This window comes from Notamacropus eugenii, chromosome 2, assembly GCF_028372415.1.
Source record: "Notamacropus eugenii isolate mMacEug1 chromosome 2, mMacEug1.pri_v2, whole genome shotgun sequence".
Lineage (NCBI taxonomy): Eukaryota > Metazoa > Chordata > Mammalia > Diprotodontia > Macropodidae > Notamacropus > Notamacropus eugenii.
In genome coordinates, this window is record NC_092873.1 from 282,736,912 (window position 1) to 282,759,781 (window position 22,870).

Here is a 22,870-nt window from a genome sequence, read left to right on the forward strand (position 1 = left end):
GCCAGTTGCCAACAACTGTAAATGTCTTCCCCTTTGATTTCTCTTGAATTTTCCACAATTGCCTTCACCTAGTCTCCATCTGAGGGAAGAGAGGCATGACTCTTCATACCACTTGGATGGATTGGAAGTTATAAGTATACAGGAGGACTAACAGGTTTTGTCACCTGCCTGTTATTGGGACCTCAGTTCTTCACACCTTACCACCCTCCTTGCTGAAATGGCTTCTTGGACACGATTATCTGACTTCCTAGTGCATGCTAATGACCTCTGAACCTTGCCATCTGCCAAGCTATTATGTTTAGGAGCTCTGTGACTTTCCATCTGCCCTGCAGCTGTACTCTTTTGCAATTAGAAAGTGAACTCCTGTGAGCAGAGCCTGCCTCATTTTTCTTTTTCTATTTGTATTACTAGTACTTTGTATAACACCGGGTACATAGCATGTAAATCCTTTTTCATTCATTCATTCATTCATTTGTTCCACCAGGACCCCTCACTGCCCCTTCTATTACTCTCTGCCTCTTCCAAGAAATTGCCTTCAGTATGTTAGCCCATTAACACATACAATCTTGTGTATTCCTAATTCATCCTAGCAATTACTTACTAAGGCTATGGTGTAAGGGGCATTTCTATGTACCCCTTTCAATCTGTCCCTGTTCCTGGCAGGTAGTGGTACAACTTCCTCTCTAATTCCCTGCCTCGACAACAAAACTTCATGCAGCCACCTGAGTTTTTACTGAGAGCCCTATCTAAAGTTTTCTGAAGCTATATTGTATGACCAATCATTAGCAAAAGGATAAGAGGTGGTATCCAGGAAAGAACACAAAAATAAGATTCCCTTTTTTATATACTAGATCAATTTACAATTTAGTAGACATTTTTGTTTGCTTTATTTTTGTTCTACTAGGTGATTTTAAATTTTGTGTTCTTATTTATTATGATTTCTAGACAACTTTTGATTTGTAACAGACTTCTTGAAATTATACTTTCAAAAGTCCATCCACCTTGCCCAGGGAATACACAGCATCCCCTTTAAAATGTAACTATTTGTAAATTAATTACTATGTCTGTTATTGTTCACACTCTCACTAGCTATTTTCTGATGTGGGAAAAATAAAGATAACTTATTTGGAGAGAACTCTTTGAGTTTATGCAGTGTGAAAAACGACATGGGGTTCGTTAGTACTCCATGGGTCTGCAGTGAAAAGACAGAAGGAACTGATGTTGCTGTCATCAAGGGTAGACACTAAATAATAAATCAAAGAGCATCCCCACTAGACACAGGGTGTCCAGTTCTCTTCTCACTAGGAAAGGGGCACTGGACAAGAAAAATCTACAGTTTGGGCTAGAGTGTATGGATTTAAGTCATCAATAGATATTTTTTATCCCTTTTGTTAAAGAAAAAAACACTTTTTTATATATCCACAAGTATGGCAATCTATATGTCTATGTATCTACGTATACATTTTAAATTTGAACAAAAATAATCAAGTTGGAAGTGGGAGAAGCATGAATGGAGAAATAGCACTAATTTTTAGTTCAAGTAGTAAAAAAGATCAATATGACACAAGTTATGGAGGTGACACTTTCGCAAAATAATCCCTGAGTAGGTGCAATCACACAAGCAAAGAGGATTCCCTTTCCTTCTTTCATCTTCCACCATCCCGCAACCTTTATTTTTTGCCATTTCCTAGGGCTTATATTTGTTTATCTTCCAATCTACTCATGAGATATATTCTGGAATGCTATGAGGCTTGAATCATAGGAATGGTGTTCCCTTCCACATGAGCAAAGCCTCTCCCGTGTTGCCTATAATCTTTTCTAGTTGACCTACCATTGTTAAAACTCTGGGTGCATTGATGCATACCTGTAGTTCTTGGGAATTTTTGCTGTTGTTCAACCATTTTCAGTTGTTTCTGCCTTGAAGACCCCATTTGGGGTTTTCTAGGCTTCCATTTTTCTTTTCCAACTCATTCTGCAGATGTGGAAACAGACAAGCAAACTTAAGTGACTTGGCCAGGGTCACACAGTTAGGAAGTGTCTAAGACCAGATTTGAACTTAGGAAGATGAGTCTTCCTAATTCCAAGTACTCGGTCCACTATGCCACCTAACTGCTCCATTCCTAGTAATAAAATAGTGCAAAGAGTCATTATCTGGTACTTTTTCAGATAAAGCAGCTAAGAAGAGAGTATCTGTTTTGTACTAAAAATCACTGAATACTTTCCTTACTGTTCTAAGAAAATCAAACCAAAGCAAAACGTCAATGGAGGATAATATGATAGATTTTGGACACTCTGGAAATTTGATCTAGAAGATGAAATTATACGGCTCACCTTTCCTTTACCTAATTTTCAAGGGGAGAGAGATATATATGTGTGTCACTCACTGTAAAGGAAATCAAAGGAACATCTGCTATCTCAATTTGTTCCTCCTACTTCTATTTTTAAATGATCACTTTAAAAAAATAATATTAGGGAAAAACTCTGATGTTCAAAAGATTCTGTCAAAAATGGAATCTTTATTTTAAAAATATTTTTCTTTTTGTCCACTTGAAAAATGATAGAAAGCAAAGGACAGAATGAAAATCAATGAATGGAAATGTCAAAAAAAAAAAAAGTAAATTTAGTTTTTATACAAGGGAAAATTTCCTAACAGTTAGAATCATCCCAAAGTAGTGTGCACTTCCTTGGGAGTTAGTAGCTTCCAATTCAGTAGAGGGCCACCAACAAAGATCCTGAATGTTCTTTCTTCAGGTATTTATGTTTGAATATCCTGAAAGTCTAATGCTTATCTTGATACTTTCTTCAGCACACTTGAATAGACATGTGATTTCACGGATTCAATTCCTTCTAATGATGCATATCACAATTCATCTATACCTGCCCAATTTGTTTCACTCTTTGTCATTTCTACCCAACAGGTCTACCCAAATTGCTGGAGGCCTTCCTCTTTTCCCAAAAATCATAAGGATAACAATGGAGCCCTCTGACATTTTTCCTTTCTTCACTTTCTCTTTCCTCATGAACTGGTTTCAATCAGTCAGTCGGTCAATAAATAATTATTAAACACCTACTACGTGACAGTCAAAAGTCAACCCCAGCCTTTGAGAAGCTGACAATATAACGGGGGAGATAATAAGCAAATAATTATGAACAATGTTATGCACAATGCAAGATATATATTTCAACGTATAAAATGGGAATAGTTAACAGGAAAAAAGTACTAAAATTAAGAGAGATTGATAAAAGTTTCCTGACCAGTCCATCATTTCTGTCACACAAATCCTTGCCAGCAGCCTTTGTTCTTTTTTTATTTGTTGCTGTTCATCATAACCATTTCTCTATTGTTTTCTGTGCAATAAACACCTTCATTCTTTAAAGGCCATGATGTTCCTGGTCTTGTGACCATATAACATCATGCATGAAATATTTATATTGCTTTCATGAGTATCTTGGGATCAATTCAAGTGTTTTGAATAGTGTTCTGCCTATTTACTTCTATTGTTTTTGTAATCTGGGACTCTTAACCACTATCATGGATTTTCAATTCTGTTCACTGTTATTAGTCTTTTCTATTGTTGATCCATCAATAAAGAGACTGCTTGGTGCACAATGGAACATATTTATTTACATATGTATTCTGTCCTTTCAGAAATTCCTAAAAGGGTCAAATATTCTTATTCTTGAAAGTTATTTTTTTATTTTAATTTATTTAACTTTTAATATTCATTTTCACAAAATTTTTGGTTCCAAATTTTCTCCCCCTTTGTCCCCTCCTCCACCCCAAAACAACGAGCATTCTAGTTGCCCCTATCACCAATCTGCCCTCTCTTCTATCATCCCTCTCTGCCCTTGTCCCCATCTTCTCTTTTGTCCTGTAGGGCCAAATAACTTTCTATACCCCTTTACCTGTATTTCTTGTTTCCTGGTAGCAAGAACAGTACTAGACAGTTGTTCCTAAAACTTTGAGTTCCAGCTTCTCTTCATCCCTCCCTCCCCACCCCTTCCCTTTGGAAGGCAAGCAATTCAATATAGGCTATTTCTGTGTAGTTTTGCAAATGACTTCCATAATAGTCGTGTTGTATAAGACTAACTATGTTTCCCTCCCTCCTATCCTGCCCCCCATTGCTTCTATTCTCTCTTTTGATCCTGTCCCTCCCCAGGAGTGTTGACCTCAAATTGCTCCCTCCTCCCAATGCCCTCCCTTCCATCATCCCCACCACTCTGCTTATCCCCCACTTTCCTGTATTGTAAGATAGGCTTTCATACCAAAATGAGTATGCATTTTATTCCTTCCTTTAGTGGAATGTGATGACACTAAACTTCATGTTTTTCTCTCACCTCCCCTCTTTTTCCCTCCACTAAAAAGTCTTTTTCTTGCCTCTTTTATGAGAGATAATTTACCCCATTCCATTTCTCCCTTTCTCCTCCCAATATATTTCTCTGTCATTGCTTAATTTTATTTTTTTTAAGATATGATCCCATCCTCTTCAATTCACTCTGTCTCTGTGTGTGTGTGTGTAAGTCCACCCAGTACCCAGATACTGAAAAGTTTCAAGAGTTACAAATATTGTCTTTCCATGTAGGAATGTAAACAGTTCAACTTTAGTAAGTCCCTTATGACTTCTCCTTGTTGTTTACCTTTTTATTCTTCTCTTCATTCTTGTGTTTGAAAGTCAAATTTTCTTTTCAGCTCTGGTCTTTTCATCAAGAATGTTTGAAAGTCCTCTATTTCATTAAAAGGCAATTTTTTTTCCCCCTGAAGTATCATACTCAGTTTTGCTGGGTAGGTGATTCTTGGTTTTAGTCCTAGTTCCTTTGACTTCTGGAATATCCTATTCCACGCCCTTCCATCCCTTAATGTAGAAGCTGCTAGATTTTGTGTTATCCTGATTGTATTTCCACAATATTTGAATTGTTTCTTTCTAGCTGCTTGCAATAGTTTCTCCTTGACCACAGAACTCTGGAATTTGGCCACAATGTTCCTAAGAGTTTCTCTTTTTTGATCTCTTTCAGGCAGTGTTCTGTGGATTCCTTGAATACTTCTTTTGCCCTCTGGTTCTAAAATCTCAGGGCAGTTTTCCTTGATAATTTCATGAAAGATGATGTCTAGGCTCTATTTTTGATCATGGCTTTCAGGTAGTCCCATAATTTTTAAATTGTCTCTCCTGGATCTATTTTCCAGGTCAGTTGTTTTTCCAATGAGATATTTCACATTATCTTCCATTTTTTCATTCTTTTGGTTTTGTTTTGTGATTTCTTGGTTTCTCATAAAGTCATTAGCTTCCATCTGTTCCATTCTAATTTTGAAAGAACTATTTTCTTCAGTGAGCTTTTGAACCTCCATTTACATTTGGCTAATTCTGCTTTTGAAAGCATTCTTCTCCTCATTGGCTTTTTGAACCTCTTTTGCCAATTGAGTTAGCCTATTTTTCAAGGTGTTATTTTCTTCAGCATTTTTTTGGGTCTCCTTTAGCAAGGTGTTGACTCCTGCTTTTCATGCTTTTCTTGCATGTCTCTTATTTGTCTTCCCAGTTTTTCCTCCACCTCTCTAATTTGATTTTCAAAATCCTTTTTGAGCTCTTCCATGCCTGAGCCCATTGGGTGGGCTGGGATACAGAAGCCTTGATTTCTATGTCTGTTCCTGATGGTAAGCATTGTTCTTCCTCATCCGAAAGGAAGGGAGGAAATACCTGTTCACCAAGAAACTAACCTTCTATAGCCTTATTTTTTTTTTCCCTTTTCTGGGCATTTTCCCAGCCAGTGAGTTGACTTCTGAGTGTCCTTTTCACACCCGCTTTGCCTCTAGATCTGCCCAGCCAGCACTTGGGGTCTGAGATTCAAATACTGCTTCCCTGCCTTGGGGATTTGGCAGGGGCAGGGCTGCTATTCAGTGTGAGATTAAGTTCAGGTGCTCAGGTGGGGCCAGGGCCTTCACAAGGGGCTCAGTTCCCTCAGGGGGTTTATGCAGAGACCTTCAACAATGGATCCAAGCTCCTGCCTGCTTGGGGAGCCCTTGTCTGCTGCTGCCTCTGCTGCTGCCTCACAATGGGGCCTGAGTTATGGAGACACCCCACTCCCCTCTCAGCAAGCTGAAAAGACCCTCTCACTAACCTTTGGGGCCTGTGGGTGGAGGGACCTGTGTGGCCTGCTGGAGATCCTGTCCCTGAAGCCTTGCTCAGATCTGCTCCTCTTGGTGGAGGTGTTGTATGGCCAAGGCAGGGCTGGGCTCAGCTCTGGGTCCGGGGAGTGACAGACCTTTCGTGTAGTTTTTTCGGGCTCTCTGAAACAGAAATCTCCTCCACTCCGTTGTTCTGTGGCTTCTGCTGCTCCAGAATATGTTGGGAGTTCTTTTTTACAGGTAATTTATGGGCTGTGGGTTCGGAGCTAGTGTATGTGAATCTTTCTACTCCGCCATCTTGGCTCCTCCCCCTCTCACTCTTGAAAGTTGTTTAATGACAGTTTTGCTGCCACAATAGAGATGTCTTTTTTCATACAAATGTGTGTGCAAATATGCATGCAGGTACACATATGTACATTTATAGACATCCATTTGTATATGTACATACTTATATTATGATTATACATACTTACACATGCACATCACACACATGTATCTCTCTACAGGCAGACAGTCAATAGAGGAAAGATAAATTTATAGGTATGTACATACCTATAAATATATGTATGTGAATATATGCATGTGCATGAATGTGTATACTTGTACAGGTTGCATATGTGTGCCTATATATGTATAAGCATATGTATTTGATTTTCATGTAATATGTGCATATGTAAATATGACTAAAAATAATTTCAGAGGGGGTTGGAACTAGTATTTGAAGGGCTCAGGAAAAACTTTCTGTAGGAAGTGACCTGTGAAATGACTTTTTAAAAAAAAGTAAATTTTATGATAGAAGAGAGCTGATGTACATTTAAAGAATGGATAACAGGCTATTTGAAGTCATGGAGATAGGAGACAGATTATGCCACTTAGGCAGCACAGTTAGAGCAGTTTGATTAGAATATGAAGTATATGAATAGAGTTATATGTAATAGTAGTCCATAACATTTTCTGAAAAGCTTTAAATAATAAAAAAAGAAAGAAGAGGGGGAGTTTGTGTCTTCTCTTAGAGGCAAGAGGGAAAAGATCTTAGAGCTTATTGAAAAGGAAAGTGGCTGGATACCTCCTGAATATTTCCCCATCCTCTTTCATTGATATTCCAGAGAATTCACATATTTGATCCATAATCCTAACCATTCTTGACCAGACTTTTTTCTTCCTTCCTTCCATCCTTCCTTCCTTCCTTCCTTCCTTCCTTACTTCCTTCCTTCCTTCCTTCCTTCCTTCCTTCTTTCCTTCCTTCCTTCCTTCCTTCCTTCCTTCCTTCCTTCCTTCCTTCCTTCCTTCCTTCCTTCTTTCCTTCCTTCCTTCCTTCCTTCCTTCCTTCCTTCCTTCCTTCCTTCCTTTCCTTCTTTCTTTTTCTTTCTTTCTTTTTTCCTTTCTTACTTCCTTCCTTTGTTTCTTCCTTCCTTCCTTTCTTTTTCTTTGTTTCTTCCTTTCTTCCTTCTTTCTTTCTTTCTTTTTTGGCAGGGGGAAGAAATGAGGTACAGGAGGAGGATAGAGAGGGGGGTTTTTTTTATTTCCCTTTTATTCCCAGTTAGAGATAATATAAGTTTTCTCAATCAAAATTTGCACAGACCACAACCCTTGGAGAAGAAAAGCATTTAGATAGTTAAACTAAAAAAAATATTTAAGAGCTTGATGTATAGTTAATATTGGAGTAGTTGCTAGATGGAACATGAGACATTTTCTTCAATAGCTGTCTTTGAAAATTATCACTTTCTTTGTAATAGTAACAAGACATTGAAAGAATAGGGTTGTAATAGAATGAGAGTGAGATAGTGTGTGAGAATAGAATCCAACCCAGATAGAGCATTATTGGTTGAGGGATATTGGCAGACACAAAACTTTGGGAGGCCAATATGTGTGCAGGTAGGTGAAGCTGTACATGAATGGAGCAGAAGGTAGACAGAGACAGGAGATATCAAATCTGAAGGAAAACTAGACTAACCTCTCCATTTAATCTATGGTAAGTCCTTTGCTCAAACATTGACATTCCAGTTGGTACCCTTCTCAGAACAGGGAAAAGGTACATTAGGTATAAACTTATCTGTCCTTCTTCTCCAGCCTAAAGTATCCATGCATCTCAGAGATTTACACTTTAATATTTCATTACTTCAGGAGGTAGATGACTTTTTGAAGTTCCTAATAGTCCCACAACTCTAGGACTAAACAGTCTTTCCTATGGCTGGCTGAAGCATTAGAAATTCTTAGTGCTTTAATTTAATAATTGAAAAGTTTCAAAGAACTAGAACTAATATGATTTCTTTTTTAAAGTTATTTTTTGTTTTAGAACTAAAATTTCAGGAAAGTTTTTTTAATGTTCAAAATTAAAGCAAAAATATTTGATTACAGAAAAAATCCTTTCTTTAAGTTCAAAAAAATTATGCTCCAATTAGGAGTACATTATCACATTTGTAATCAGATCATCTTAAACTTATTTGCAATCCTTTCCTTTGTTTATTTCATCTCTAATCATGTGTTTTAGAGCTCAGTAAATGTTGATGAAATCATTCTAACAATAATTCATATTCCTTTCTGACATTTCTAATATATTTCTTATTTTCTACTGAATTCATTAAAGGACAACAATGGTATAAATAGCTTATAATTTCAGTCTCATCACCTTGAGTGTAAGTTTAGCATTATGGGTACTGAATACTAAAGACACTTGCTAGATATGCTAGTCTAAGCCCTCCTGGCCCAGATTGTGGTATACACAGAGGTAGGAGTATGTTTAAATCACATATCAGCCTGAGAATGAGCCACACATGGTCAAACTCTATTCGCTAAGTACAGCATATGGTAATATATTATTTCCTTTTACTTGCTTGAATGACAGCTACAATTTCATGATAATAACAGCTGGCTGCCCCTTTTCAAATGCCCTACTGGTTTCCTATTTGCTTCTTCTGAATGGTCTTCTTTAGAATGATCTGACTTCAAATTGAGCATAGGGTGAACCAGGAGCCCTAATGAAGTTCCTGTTCTGTTGCAGCAAAGTCATCCACACCCATCTCTAACTCTTCATTCCCCTCCTCCCTACTTACACATTTGAATTTGCAAATTACAAAGATTTATATATTATCCCATCTCTGGGAGAGATCTCTTAGAATAAAGTATAACAATTAATGAAAACTAATAATAGAGAGACATCAAGTGAAAATGCATGAAAGGTTTACTATTTGTAGTACCCTCTACTTCTTTATTAAAAAAAAAACTTATGAAAATTAATCGTTTTTCTCCCATCTTAGTGAAATAAAGAGAAAAGACATATCCCTCATTACAAATATAAATAATCAAAATAACTTCCCTCATTACCTTTAAACCAGGCTTACATAATTTGGCAGTAGGTAGGAGCAAAAATTAAAATAGACTAAACTTCTTTGGGTCACAGATAGGTTAGACTAGAGACAGACTAACAGTGGTTGGTTGCCACAGTTCACATAACAGCTGCCCATGGGTCATGTGTTATGTAGGTCTGCTTTAAATAAAGAAATGTATAGCTAGATACAGATATGCCTTTCTATCACTATCTATTCACTCATACATATTATATATAAATACACATACACACACATATATACACACATATACAAATATATATGCATATATTCATATGTATGCATTTGTGTGTACACATATATTATCGTGTGTATGTGTATTTTCAATCATTCTCATCCCAAATCTATCACTTTTCTGTCAGGAAGAGTATAATAACATAATTGGTCCTCTGCAATCATGGATAAATGTTGTATTGACATTGTATTAAAGCTTTCAAATTTGTCATTTTTACAGTGTTTTGCTGTATTACTTGTCCTCCAGATTCTGTTCATTTCATTCTTTGTCAAAATATGAAATCATATTTTTGATGTTATGGTATACATGTTTTTTTCTGGTTCTGCTCATTTTACTCTATCAGTTCAAATAGTTCTTTACATGTTTCTGTGAAATCATGTCTTTTATCATTTCTTACAGAATTATAGTATTCAATCACATTTATATACCATGACTTATTCAACCATTCTTCAATTTGTGGATATCCCTATTTGTTTCAAGTTTTATTGCCATCACAAAAATAATGGATAAAAATATCTTTGTATGTATAAGACTTTTTCTTATCTTTTGGGGTTAGGTCAGGGAATATGCACATTTTAGTAACTGTTTTGCATATATTTCTAAATTGTTTTCCAGAATGATTGTATTATTTCATTGGTTAACCAATAGTTCATCAATGTGCCTATTTGTCCTCTTTACCAATTTGATTGGTAGGAGTTAGAATATCAGAATTCTTTCATTTGAATTTTTCTAATTAGTAATTATTTGTAACACATTTTTCCCCCCAAATGGTTATAGGTTGCTTAGATCAATCTTTTTTCTTTACTATGCATAAAAATAAACAGTTCCTGCTTCCTTGAGAAGAAATGTACAGTTTCTGGTCCTTTTGTCAGGGATAGATGATGCATAAATTTGTGTGATTCTAATATTCTAATCACTTGTCTGTGGAAGATTATGAATATAAGAAGAAGAATATTGGGCAAGGATTGCAAGTAAATAAAACAAATTGGTATCATTAGGCTTCGAGATTAAAGACACCTTAGAGATCACTTTGTCCAATATATTTATCTTACACATGAGGAAAATACGATCCCAGAGCAGTGTTCTGATTCTAGATTGAGTGCACTTTCTACTATATCATGATCCATTCAAACATTGACGAACTGTATCATTCAAGTGAACAATATTACTTATTAATATCCTACTATCTATAATGCTCTTTAAAGATGAAGACAAAAATAAATTAAACCATTCATTTCCTAAGCTACTTGCCTTAGAGTAGGAGAAGGAGAGGAAACAACATACAAAAAACATAAATAAACAGTATAGTTCACACACACACACTCATATACACACATATTATATATACATACACATATATGTGTGTGTATGCATGTGTTTATATATGTATATGTATACATACCTGCTTACATACATATATGTGAGTATAAATGCAATGTTATTTCAAGAAAGGTAATATTTATAACTGAGAAATGCAACCTGATATCTTCTAGAAAGCTATATTTTGCAAGAGTGGAGGTGGTAGGGTAGAGAATTATAGACATGGATCAGCACCAATAAGAAGACATGAAAACAAGAGATGGAATGTTAGACACAGAAAAGAACTAAGAAATAAGTTTGAGTGAGAAGGAACATATGCAAGATGAGTGAGATTTTAAAGATAAAATGGAGATAAATTAAAGAAAAATGTGTTTTATCCTGGAGACAATAGGGAGTGACTGAAAAAATAATCTGAACTTTGGTAGAAGTTGTGTGAGCAGAGAGAGGAGAAAGGATGTTAGGCATATAGTCAACAATACAGGAGGAAGACAATACAGAAGACAATGAGTTAAAGAATGATTCAATTATTGTGAACTTGGATGACTGGAATTATAATATTTCCCACAAAAGACATGAAGTTATTTTGGAGTATGGATGCATTTGGGGAAATACAGTATCAGTTGATTGATTCATGTAATATAATATATTTCTTTCTTCCAAAACAACTGAACTTTGTAGATCCATGTGAATATAGACATTTTTAAACTCAACACTTTAAGGAGAAAGAAGAAAGATGATCCTTGATTGCAGGGAATTCAAGAAATTTCATTTACTACTGGTGAGTTCTGACATACAAACTGTTACGAAGACCAGCATAAAAGAAATTCAAATCTTTGACAGATGGTGATGCTTAGAATTCTGGATATGGAGATAACTACAAGAAAACTTGATAGTGTGAGGCCTTCCTACAGTGATGAGGGTATTCATAGAAGTAGATAAATGCACAGGTGACATCTGGATGTGTATATAGCCTGACAACTCTTCAATGGACTAAATAAGATAAAATAGTAAAGATCATTCTGCTTTTGCATATTGTTGAATACAGAAGAGTGTCTTCTCATGATTTTTCTTGACTGACCCCTCCATTGAAACCCTGTCATGGATCAAGCTGATTTCTTGGTTGTATTCCTGTGCTATTATGGTACCTTCCTCCCTTGCAAGAGAATTTTACATGCAATTGGAAAAAAAGAAAATGTTATTGTATTAAGGGAGAGGAGATACATTCATTCCTCTGATTTCTAGTATTTTATTTTTAAAAGAAAGCTATATTTTGTCAATTTTTTTCTACATCTATTGCCATAATATGTTTTTTTTTGTTATTAATGTGGTCACTTATGTTTATAGTTTTCCTAATAATGAATCACATATGCATTCTTGACATAAAGCCAACTTCAAGAAAAAGTATATTTTTAAAAATAATTTGTTGCTGTATTTTCTTTGATAAAAATTTACTTGAAATTTTTGCATCAGTATTACTTGCCGTACTTTGCAACAATATTATTCATTCTTTAATTTTCTTTCTCTTTTTTGACTCTAACCAGTTTAGATAGCATGACTTATTTGTAATGTCAAAATAATTTATAAATGCTGTTCCAATTTTTTGAAAGTGAAATCTAAACACTGTGTTTAATTTTTCTTTAATATTTCACATTTTTAAATCCACCTGGTACCATTGTTTACTTTTAGGAATTTATTTATGACATTCAATTTCCTTTCTAAGACAGGTCTATTTAATTCCTATATTTCCTATTCTGTTAGTATAGACATTAAAATATTTATCCATTTCAGTGATTATCAGTTTTATTCACATGTTACTATATGAATGATTTCCTAGTAATTTCATTTGTTTCTATTTGACTGGTTGTAAAAAAAAAATCATCGTTCTTTTTCATTTCTGATATGATAATGATATTTTCTTATTTCTTTGAATCAACAGGACCTGGTAGCCAACTAAATATAAGTGATGTTGGAGTAGGAAAATTCAACAATAAATCTAAAGTTATGAATATGGGTGATGGTGAATGATACAACAAAGATAGACAATTCAAAAAAGAGAATCAGATTTAGAGGAAAAGAAAGTAATCCAGGTTCTGGACATGTAAAGTTTAACATATTAATTGAACCTGTACACAGAGATATTCCTCAGGTAGATGGAAATGTGAGTTTGCAGTTCAAAAGAGAAGTCAAGATTGGAAGTAAAAGAGTTTAAAGATATCTCCAAAGAAATAGTAAGTAAAGTGGTGAAATGTAATGAAAGTTCTGAGGCAGAAAAGGGACAGAAGAATTATACAGGAAGAAAGACAGCCCTGTGGAGAAACATACATTTTCACAAAGACTGTGAATAGGACAGGTCATACAAAAAGGACTGGAAATAAGAAGGTAAAACAGGCTCTAGGGCAACCAAGAAATCAATGTATCTAAGTATGCATCTAGCTTATGAATAGTTAGTACCATTTGATGTTGAGAAGATAGAGCAGAGAAAGACTAAGAAAATATGTTTGGATTTTTAAATAAGAAAGTGTCCAATGACTTTAGGGAGAGCAGTTCCTATATAGCCATTGTGTGGAAGCCAGATTTAAAAAAAAAGTGTTGATGAAAAAGGCCAATTAGGAAGAAATAGAAGAATCAGAAGAATTTTCCCTAATTATATTAATGAATTAGTGGGTGATGATATAAACAAAACTTTTTTCAAAATTAAGGATACCTAAGCATGTTTGTAGGAAGATAGTAAGGGAAAATACATATGCAAGGGAGTTATGATCCTCTGGGAAGGAGGAAGGAAAGGAGCAGTAGGTTCAACCAAGAGATTAGCCTTAGTAAGAAAAAGACACTTCTGTGACTCAGTGAAAGGAGAGTGGGATATGTGATGCTGTCAATTTTTAAGGTATGTTGGAAGGAAGATGATGATGCTCAAGTCAGATTGACTTAAACTCTTAAGTAAAAGTCAAAGTAATCTCTTGTTAATTGTGGAGAATGCAGGTGCATTTGACATTTAGTTCAGAGATAAAATAAAACAGTAACATTTATGCCAATCATAGCATTTCAATGGAAAATCAAATTCCCCATTTTACAGATGAGGAAACTTCTAAAGAAATTGTGTGATTTTACCACAAAGAGTAACAAAGTGTGAATGTGATCACAGCTGAACTGTTTTCCTTGTTCCCTGATCTCAGGATCATAGTTCCAACTTCCATAAGTTTGGAAAGGTGATCACTTATGCTTAGAATATACTTCCTTTCATTTTGACCCTTTGGAATGCTTATATTCTTTCTGTGCTCAACTGAGCTACCTCTACCCTCCCCCACTCCTATTGAGAAGTCCATAATTTTATATAGGTTCTACACATGCATTCCTATTAAATACATTTTCACCTTAGTCATGTTTCATAGAAAAATTAAAATGAATGGGAGAAATCATAAAATAAACCAAAATGTAATACAAAAGAAAATGATCTGCTTCATTCTGTGATCAAATTCCATAGTTCTTTCTCTGGATGTGGAAGGCATTTTGCCTTAAGAAAACATTGGGAATATTTTAAGTCCTTGCATTGCAATGAAGGTCTAAGTCTACCAGAAAAAATCCTCACACACTGTGGTTGTTGCTGTGTATAAAGTTCTCCTGGTTCTGTTCCTTTCACTCAGCATCGGTTCATTTACGTCTTTCCAGGCCTCTCTGAAATCTTTCTGTTCATCATTTATTGCAGAACAATAGTATTCCATTACATTCATATACCACAATTTTTTCAGCCATTCCCCAATTGATGGGAATTCCCTTTATTTCCAGTTTTTGGCTACCACAAAGAATGCTGCTATAAATATTTTTGTACATGTGGGACCCTTTTCTATTTTTATGCTCTCTTGGGGATGCAGTCCTAGAAGTGGCATTGCTGGGCCAAAGGGTATGCATATTTATGTAGCCCTTTGGTCATGGTTCCAAATTACTCTCCAGAACGGTAGGATCAGCTCACATTTCCACCAACAATGAATTAGTCTTCCAACTCTCCCACATCTTCTCCAACATTTATCATCTTCCTGTTTTGTCATATTAGCCAATTTGATAGGTGTGATGTGGTATCTCAGAGTTGTTTTGATTTGCATCTCTCTAATCAATAGTGATTTAGAGCATTTTTTCACATGACTATAAATAGTTTTGTTTTCTTCCTCTGAAAGCTGTCTGTTCATGTTCTTTGACTATTTATCAATTGGGGAATAACATATTCTTGTACACTTGACTCAGTTTTCTATATATTTTAGAAATGAGGCCTTTGTCACAGACATTAGTTGCAAAAATTCTTTCCCAGTTTTCAGCTTCCCTCCTGATCTTGGTTGCATTGGATTTGTTTGTGCAAAAGATTTTCAATTTAATGTAATCAAAATTATCCTTTTTATGCTTTATAATGTTTTGTATCTCTCGTTTAGTCAAAAATTACTTACTTCTCCATAAATCTGATAACTACACTATTCCTTACTCCACTAAATTGTTTATAATATTAGTCTTTATACCTAGATCATGTACCCATTTGGACTTTTTCCTTGTGAATGGTAATTTTAAAATTATTAAAACAAATCTGAAATAGTACCCCATATCAATCAGATTAGCTAATATGACAGAAAATAAAAATGACAAATATTGAACAAATTGTGGCAAAGATGAGGCACTAATGCTGTGTTCATGGAATATTGAACTGGTCCAATCATTCTGGAAAGCATTTTGGAACTATGCCAAAAGGGCTCTCAAATTGTGGATGCCATTTGACATAAGAATACCACTACTGAGTCTGTTTGCCAAGGAAAAAGGAAAAGAAAAAGAACTTATGTGTGGAAAAATATTCACAGTAGCTCTTTCTGTGGGGGCCAAAATTGGAAACAGATGGGATGCCCATTAAATGGGGCATGGCTGAACAAGTGTGGTATGTGATTGTAATAGAATATTGTGTTATTAAAGACAAGTAGGATAATTTCAGAAAAATCCTCAGAAAACATATTGGGTTTAATATGTTTACTGGACATCTAATTTGAATTTTTTAAAGGAAATTGGTGATGTGAGATTGAAGGTCAGTAGAAAGTTTGAAGGAGAATAGGTAGATTTGAGAATCATCAGCATAGAAATGGCAATTAAATTCATGTGAGCTGAAAAGAAGAGAGTCCAGGAAAGAACCTGAGGCAAAATCTATCATTAGAGGGCACAGTCTGGAATATAATCCAGAAAATGCAACTTGGAAGAGGTGATCAGATAGGTAGGAAGAACACCAGGAGGGAGTGTGTCCTGAAAACCTAGAGACAAGAGAGTATAAGGGAGGAGAGAGTGATCCACCAGTGTTAAAAGTTGCAGAGAAATCTAGAATGATAATTGAGAAAAAGTCATTGGATCTGGCAATTAACACATCATTAGCAATGTTGGAGAGCAATTTCAGTGGAATGGTAAGGTGTGAAACTAGATTGTAAGGATGTAAGAGAAGAAGAGAAAGTATTGACACCTATTACAGATAGCCTTTTCAATGATCCAAACTAATCCCAAAGGCTGCATAGGTATAGTTTTATAAAAGTTCACTTGTGCTATACACAATAGAACACAACTGCCCCTAATATATGACTTGTTTCTATCTCTATGTCCCTAGTAACTATCATAGTGTTTGCATAGGTGCTTTAAAAATACTAAGGAAAATTTAAATTTAATTGAAAGACTTTGTTCTTACAGTAGCATGGAGTGTGTGAAAGAAGTGGTAAATGTCTGTATTTTTATAGAGCATTGGCCTCCCATATTCCTGCAAACCTCATGCCTTACTCATGGATCATTTTCAATTTTTATTTTTAAATCTCTTATCCACAGTTCAATTTCTTATAAATCAAGCTAATTTCTTCAAGACCCTAAACCTCTGAGCCTCTGCTAAGTTTCAGATTTGTTTTAATTCCAGCTCAAAATTAAGATTTAAGGTATAGTCCATGGTTTAAATCTGACTAGAAATCAGCTGGGATGGCTCCATCATTGTCATGACAGCCACGAGATCCTGAGCTAATTTACTTTAGTGGTTGGGTATTAAAATGACTCATTAAAATAAACACAAGGAAGTCCAAGATCAGAAAAGAAAAAGAAAGCTACTTTAGTTGGGATGCATTTGCTGCAATATTTAACCCCATTCTTTCTCATATTGTGGAGCATCCTCAAAGGAAACAAGATTTGGAGTAATATGTTGAAATGAGTTATAAATGTAGCCATCCAGAATCAAATGTGTTTCCTAGACCTGGAAGGGAAAGATATTTAAGATGGAAATGTGAATAGCTCAACAGATTTTGAGGTAAGGAACTAGTTCTTTGCTGATTCAGAAAAACTGAGGCCAGGAACACTACAGTAGTGGAATACATCAATTTTTACTGTGAAAATTACTGAAATTATAGCCAGAAGGATTTAATTCAAATTTTCACTCTGTAAACAACTGCTATAACCTTGCACTGATCAAAGATCCACTCTGAAACTTAGTTTTCTTATTCTTACAATAGGTATAATCCAATTTAATTTGGAAGGGTTATATGGCTTAAAGGAGATAATATACCTAAAATAATTGAAAGTGATTAGTAAAACATATACCACAAAAGGAATGGAAGTTAATGTCATTAATAAGGTGTAGACCCAAAAAATGAGCTATGAGGAAAAGAGGGTGGTGAAAAGCGAAAGAATGAGAGAGAACTGTGAGGCATAGAGAGACAGGTACAGAGAAACAGAGTCAGAGATGAGGAGCCAGACAGAGACAGAGACAGATCAATAATTGCAATGCATCATTGCAGATTATCTAAGTTTTATTCTGGTTTAGCCTCATCCCAAACAGAGTAGCAATTGATAACTGGGGTAAAGAAGGTTTAATTAATTGAGAGTTGTCAAAGAAGAGTGGATGTAGGTTTGAGAATAGACAAGTAAAAGAAATGTTATGGCTGAATCACTGGGACAATGCAAATGGAAGAACAGCAGCAGCAAGAACAAAACCCAATCATTGTTTAATTTTAATGACCAAGCTTATTTCCAAAGAAGAAATGAGAAAATATTCATACACAGGGGAATATGGGAATCAATGAATGTATCAACATTTGGATTTGGTTGATGTGTTGGTTAGTTTTATTTGTAGTATCTCTTCATTGTCCAGCTGAGTTGGTTGCACATAGTAAGGACATATCAAGTGCTCATGAAAAAAAAATAGATATATAAAATGGATGTTGGGAAATAAGGATATTAGAACATTGAACACTGTATCTTGGATTGCGGGGAAAATCATTAGTATTTATAGCTGAGGCATTAGGTGTTAAAATATTTATAAGATATAGTAATGGTAAATAGTAAAAACTGGTTTTTCATAGATGGCAAATTGGGTGTAGATTGTAAAGATCATAGATGATGGCCAGGTAGACTAGCATCAACTCTATTTGGAGATCTAAATTTTTATCTATGTTTTATATATTTGGCCTATTACTTTGTGACATCTTAATATTGGGTAGTAACTATAGAAAAATGAGAAATTCATTACTTATGACATGTCAGAAAAGCATTAGCTCTTAACTGATGAAGTTTAACAGGGGAGAATTAAGGATAATTTTCCCTCTCTGTCCAATTTGGTGATTTAGATTTCCCAAGGGAAGAGTTATAAACTCTTTGAAAAAGACTATAAATGAAAAGGACAAGAGCATATTTAAATCAGACACATGGTTATAAAGACTTGCTTGTTTGGAAAATAACAATCAAACCAAAATAGTAAGGGAAAAGTTGATATACATTTTTTGAAGGAAACCGTTTAACAACTCATGCCATTACTTGCCTTCTCTACTATCATCATACAATTCAAAAAACTATAACATCATAGTATTTAGAGGTGAAACTGACCTTAGGAGTTGTCTGTTTTTTCAATCAACTCATTTAAGAAAGATAATTGAGCCTGAGATGCAGGAAATATCCTGCCCAAGGTCATACAAATATGTGTCAACTAAGTTTTACATAAAATGCATAAAATGTTAATACTGGAGTTAGGAAGATCTGACTGCAGTCAAATCATACCATAGATTCTTAGTAGCTTCATGATATTGGGCAAATAACAACCTTTCTCAGTTTTTGTTTAGCCATCTGTAAAATGGGAAAATCATAGTACCTACCTCATAGGCTAATCTTTGAGACTCAAATTTATAAAACATGTTGCAAACTTTAAAACACTATGTAAAAGCCACTGATTATTATAAGTATTAGAACTAAGATTTGAACCAAGCATTCACTTTCTAGCCCCAATACACTCTTGTAATGGAGTACAAACTAGTGACAATCATGAATAACTTTATGTAACAGAAGAAATTCTCAAGCTCTGATCTATGAAAACCTGATATGTTGTTGTCATTGTTGATTTTAGTGGTGGTGGTGGTCGTGATGTGTGTGTGTGTGTGTGTGTGTGTGCATGTAAGCTATTATGAAGACCATCATGGAAATTAATTCAATCTATCTTAACCAAAATATTCATTTAAGGAAAACCTCTAATTATTAACTGTATAGTTTCCTATGCTATCTACCACATGCTTCTCAGTTTTATTTAGCCCAAGAGTCACAATGAAGCATATAGCCACAATTTCCCTTGGAAATATGTGCTCTTAACCTTAGCTTTTGTGGCATTAAGTTTTAAGTATTGATCTAAGTTGTAGCCTAGATAAATAAATAACCCTGTCTATTTAAGTACAGCTGAAATGAATGGTTCTAAAGTTTCCATCCAACAAAATTTCTATAGCTTATTTATATTCCTATATTATCTCATGAGGGCTCAGCAACACTTTCCTACTGGTTGTTTAGCATTAAAAGGTCTTGGAGACAATGTGACCGTTTTTAAAATTCTGTGCCATTATACCTTACCCACAATGTACTTCAGGAACCCAGTCAGCCCCACCAGAGTTTGACCTTCCTTGGGCAAAGAAGGGAAGCCTGTGACATTGACCCCTAATTCTGAGGATGAAAAATGGAATCTGGATTCTGACTCATCCATAGGCAGCAGCAATATCTTTTCCCATTGCCCCAGAAAGAAAAATAAAAACATGCTCATCTGTCACACACTGTCCTACTATAATGAGATCCTCTTTGAGTTATTAGAGGAAGGAATCATCTGGGATGATTGGCACTATGGACAAAGAGAAAGGAACTGCAAAGCTCCTAACCCTCCTCTGGGCTCCACCATCAGTGCCCTGCAGTAGTTGCTTATCCCATCCTAAGGAGACTGCCTCTGTGGGTTATTTGCCCTGTGACTTCCTCTGAGCTAAAGAACAAGAGCAAGTAAGACAACTGGCAAAGATAAAGGTTGGAGGCTCCAGTCTCCCTCAGGATGGGTGTTCCCAGTCACTCAACCACTCAAATGCTTCACTTGTGGGGCTCTCCTTTGTCACCAGTCCCACCACACCAGAGAGGCCAGCAGCAGGCTTGAACTCAAATAACTTCAGTGACCTTCCAGAACCTATTGGTTATTCTCAGGGCTCCTTCCATTAACCTCCCAGAACCTGAGAGTCTTTGGAAGTATCTGGTCACCCACAATCCAAAGCCACCTCGGAAGAGGCTTGTGACCCTTGCCTCAATGTCAACCCTAGGAGCATAGAATGGGATAGAGGTGTGGGCTTGTGCCAGCCTAGAGAGTCTCCCTCATGAAAGCGGGAAGAGAAAGGAGTCTCTCCAGACATTCAGTCCTTGAGAACATCCCTGACTCATTCACATATATACACAGCATTTGCTTTAGGAGTATCTGGGCACAGACCCCATCCTCTGGGAGAGATGGACCTTCCTGTCCCTCATTCTACCTTGTTCTTTCATATATAGGTGGAGGAAGTCACCATACTAACCCAAAAATACTACTGTTGGCAACCCATGGGGGAAGAAAAAACACCATGCTTGTATAGGTATTAGGCTTGATTGGAAATCTATGATTTGACATGCAGATTAAGAAACCAAATCAAGCCTGCCAATCAAGTCAAATGATGTGATACAGTTTGAGGAACACAAATCAACTGATAAAAGGCATTTATTATGCTTCTAACATATGCTTGTTTTTGTTAAACACAGATGTATGTGTATGTGTATGTGTATATATATATGTGTGTGTGTGTGTGTGTGTGTGTGTGTGTGTGTGTGCGCATGTTTGTCCTTCGTTGCTGAAGACCATGCCATCAGAGAAATGATGACATGACTTGCACTTGACTTTGTTTTGAGTGAGGGAGGGCTATGCAGGTCACCAGCCTCACTTCTCCTCCAGAGCCATCTGAATCCAGTGACCAGATATTCATCAGGATGACTGGAGATGACCCAGGATGAGGCAATTGGGGTTAAGTGACTTGCCCAAGGTCATACAGCTAGCGACTGTCAAGTGTCTGAGGTGAGATTTGAACTCAGGTCCTTCTGGCTCCTGCACTGGTGCTCTATCCACCATCTAGTTGCCCCATATGTATGTGTATGAGTATACACACAGCACCAAATCTGGAGAGTCAGAAAGATCTGAGTTTAGTCATGCCTGTGACATTTACTAGTTCTATGACCCTGGGCAAGTGACAATCTCTAATTTTCTCATTTTAAATGAAAGTAATAATAGCACTTACCCCCCTCCCAGGGTTGATGTGAGAATCAGTGAGATAATAATTGTAAGGCACTTAGCATAGTGCCTGACACATAGTAAACATGAAGTAAATGCTAACCAATGCACATGTACACACACATTTATATATGTGTGTCAGTGTGTCTATTTGCGTGTGCATTTATACATACATCCACATTCATATGCACATATATACATGCATTTATATGTATGTTTATGGATAGATATTTGTATAAAGTTTTATTTGTTCCTGCAAGGGGTAAATGTCAAAACTGCCCACAGCTGTCCAAGTGGATCCAGTTGAAGATCTACTTAATGCTACAATCATCAGAAATGAGGTGATTCTCAGTGATCAGGTCCTCAAATCCATCAGCACTGAACTTTTGAGAAATTTCTTTTTTTGAAGATATGGATTTTTCAGTGGATTTGGAACTTTAAGTGACCTCTGCACAAATGATGCCCAAGCTACTTTTAATTAACCATATTATCATTCGAACATCTGAAGTTCTGATCCTCCATAGACCATAGTCAGGGACTTACTGATTAATGTTTAGCAACTGGTCCTCCCCCCACCTCAAAATTAAAAAAAATAATCTCATGGCTCACTTTTTAATCTGCATTATTAGCATTTCCTCCATCAATTTCTTATGTCTAGAAATCAACAAAGCAATAAATCAAAGCCTGATTTGTACTTTCAATTTCTGAGGTGTACATGCTTACACAGAAAGATAGCCATCTGCATTCTATGCCTTACATATTCCTCAAAAAAAATTTGTTTTTATATTGTATTTGCATTTTTAAACTATCTTTATGCTTAAAGGCTTACATAAATTATATTGCCACTTAGAAATATATGATAAAAGGACATTTACTAAATGTCAATTTGCCTTCTTTAGCAGACTTTTTGTTCATAAAGAGTGTTCTACTTTGTTTCCTCACTAATTATATTTGGGCATATTTGGATGTATATATATTCAAGCATAGATTTTCATTTCAGATTCGGGGAAAGCTGGAAAAAAGCTCTTGAGATCCTGCAAAGCATGGCTTAGGGTGTATACCACAATTACAGACTTCATTTTCCCAGGGAGCTTTTTTGAAGACAGTAAAAGATTAACTAAATGTTAGTCACTTGACAGACTGCATCTGAAAATGGAATATTTTATTTTTAAATTACTAGTCTGTAGGCTCCATAATATTTAATCTTTTAAAGCACTATGGTGATTCAGAGTTGATAAAATTGAAATGCATGTTTTTGGAAAGAC

General features: G+C 35.7%; 1 pseudogene; it reads left to right on the forward strand.

The window, feature by feature from the left end:
• Positions 1 to 1,166: 1,166 nt before the first annotated feature.
• Positions 1,167 to 20,621, forward strand: LOC140522981 (RBPJ-interacting and tubulin-associated protein 1-like; annotated as a pseudogene).
• Positions 20,622 to 22,870: the final 2,249 nt, after the last annotated feature.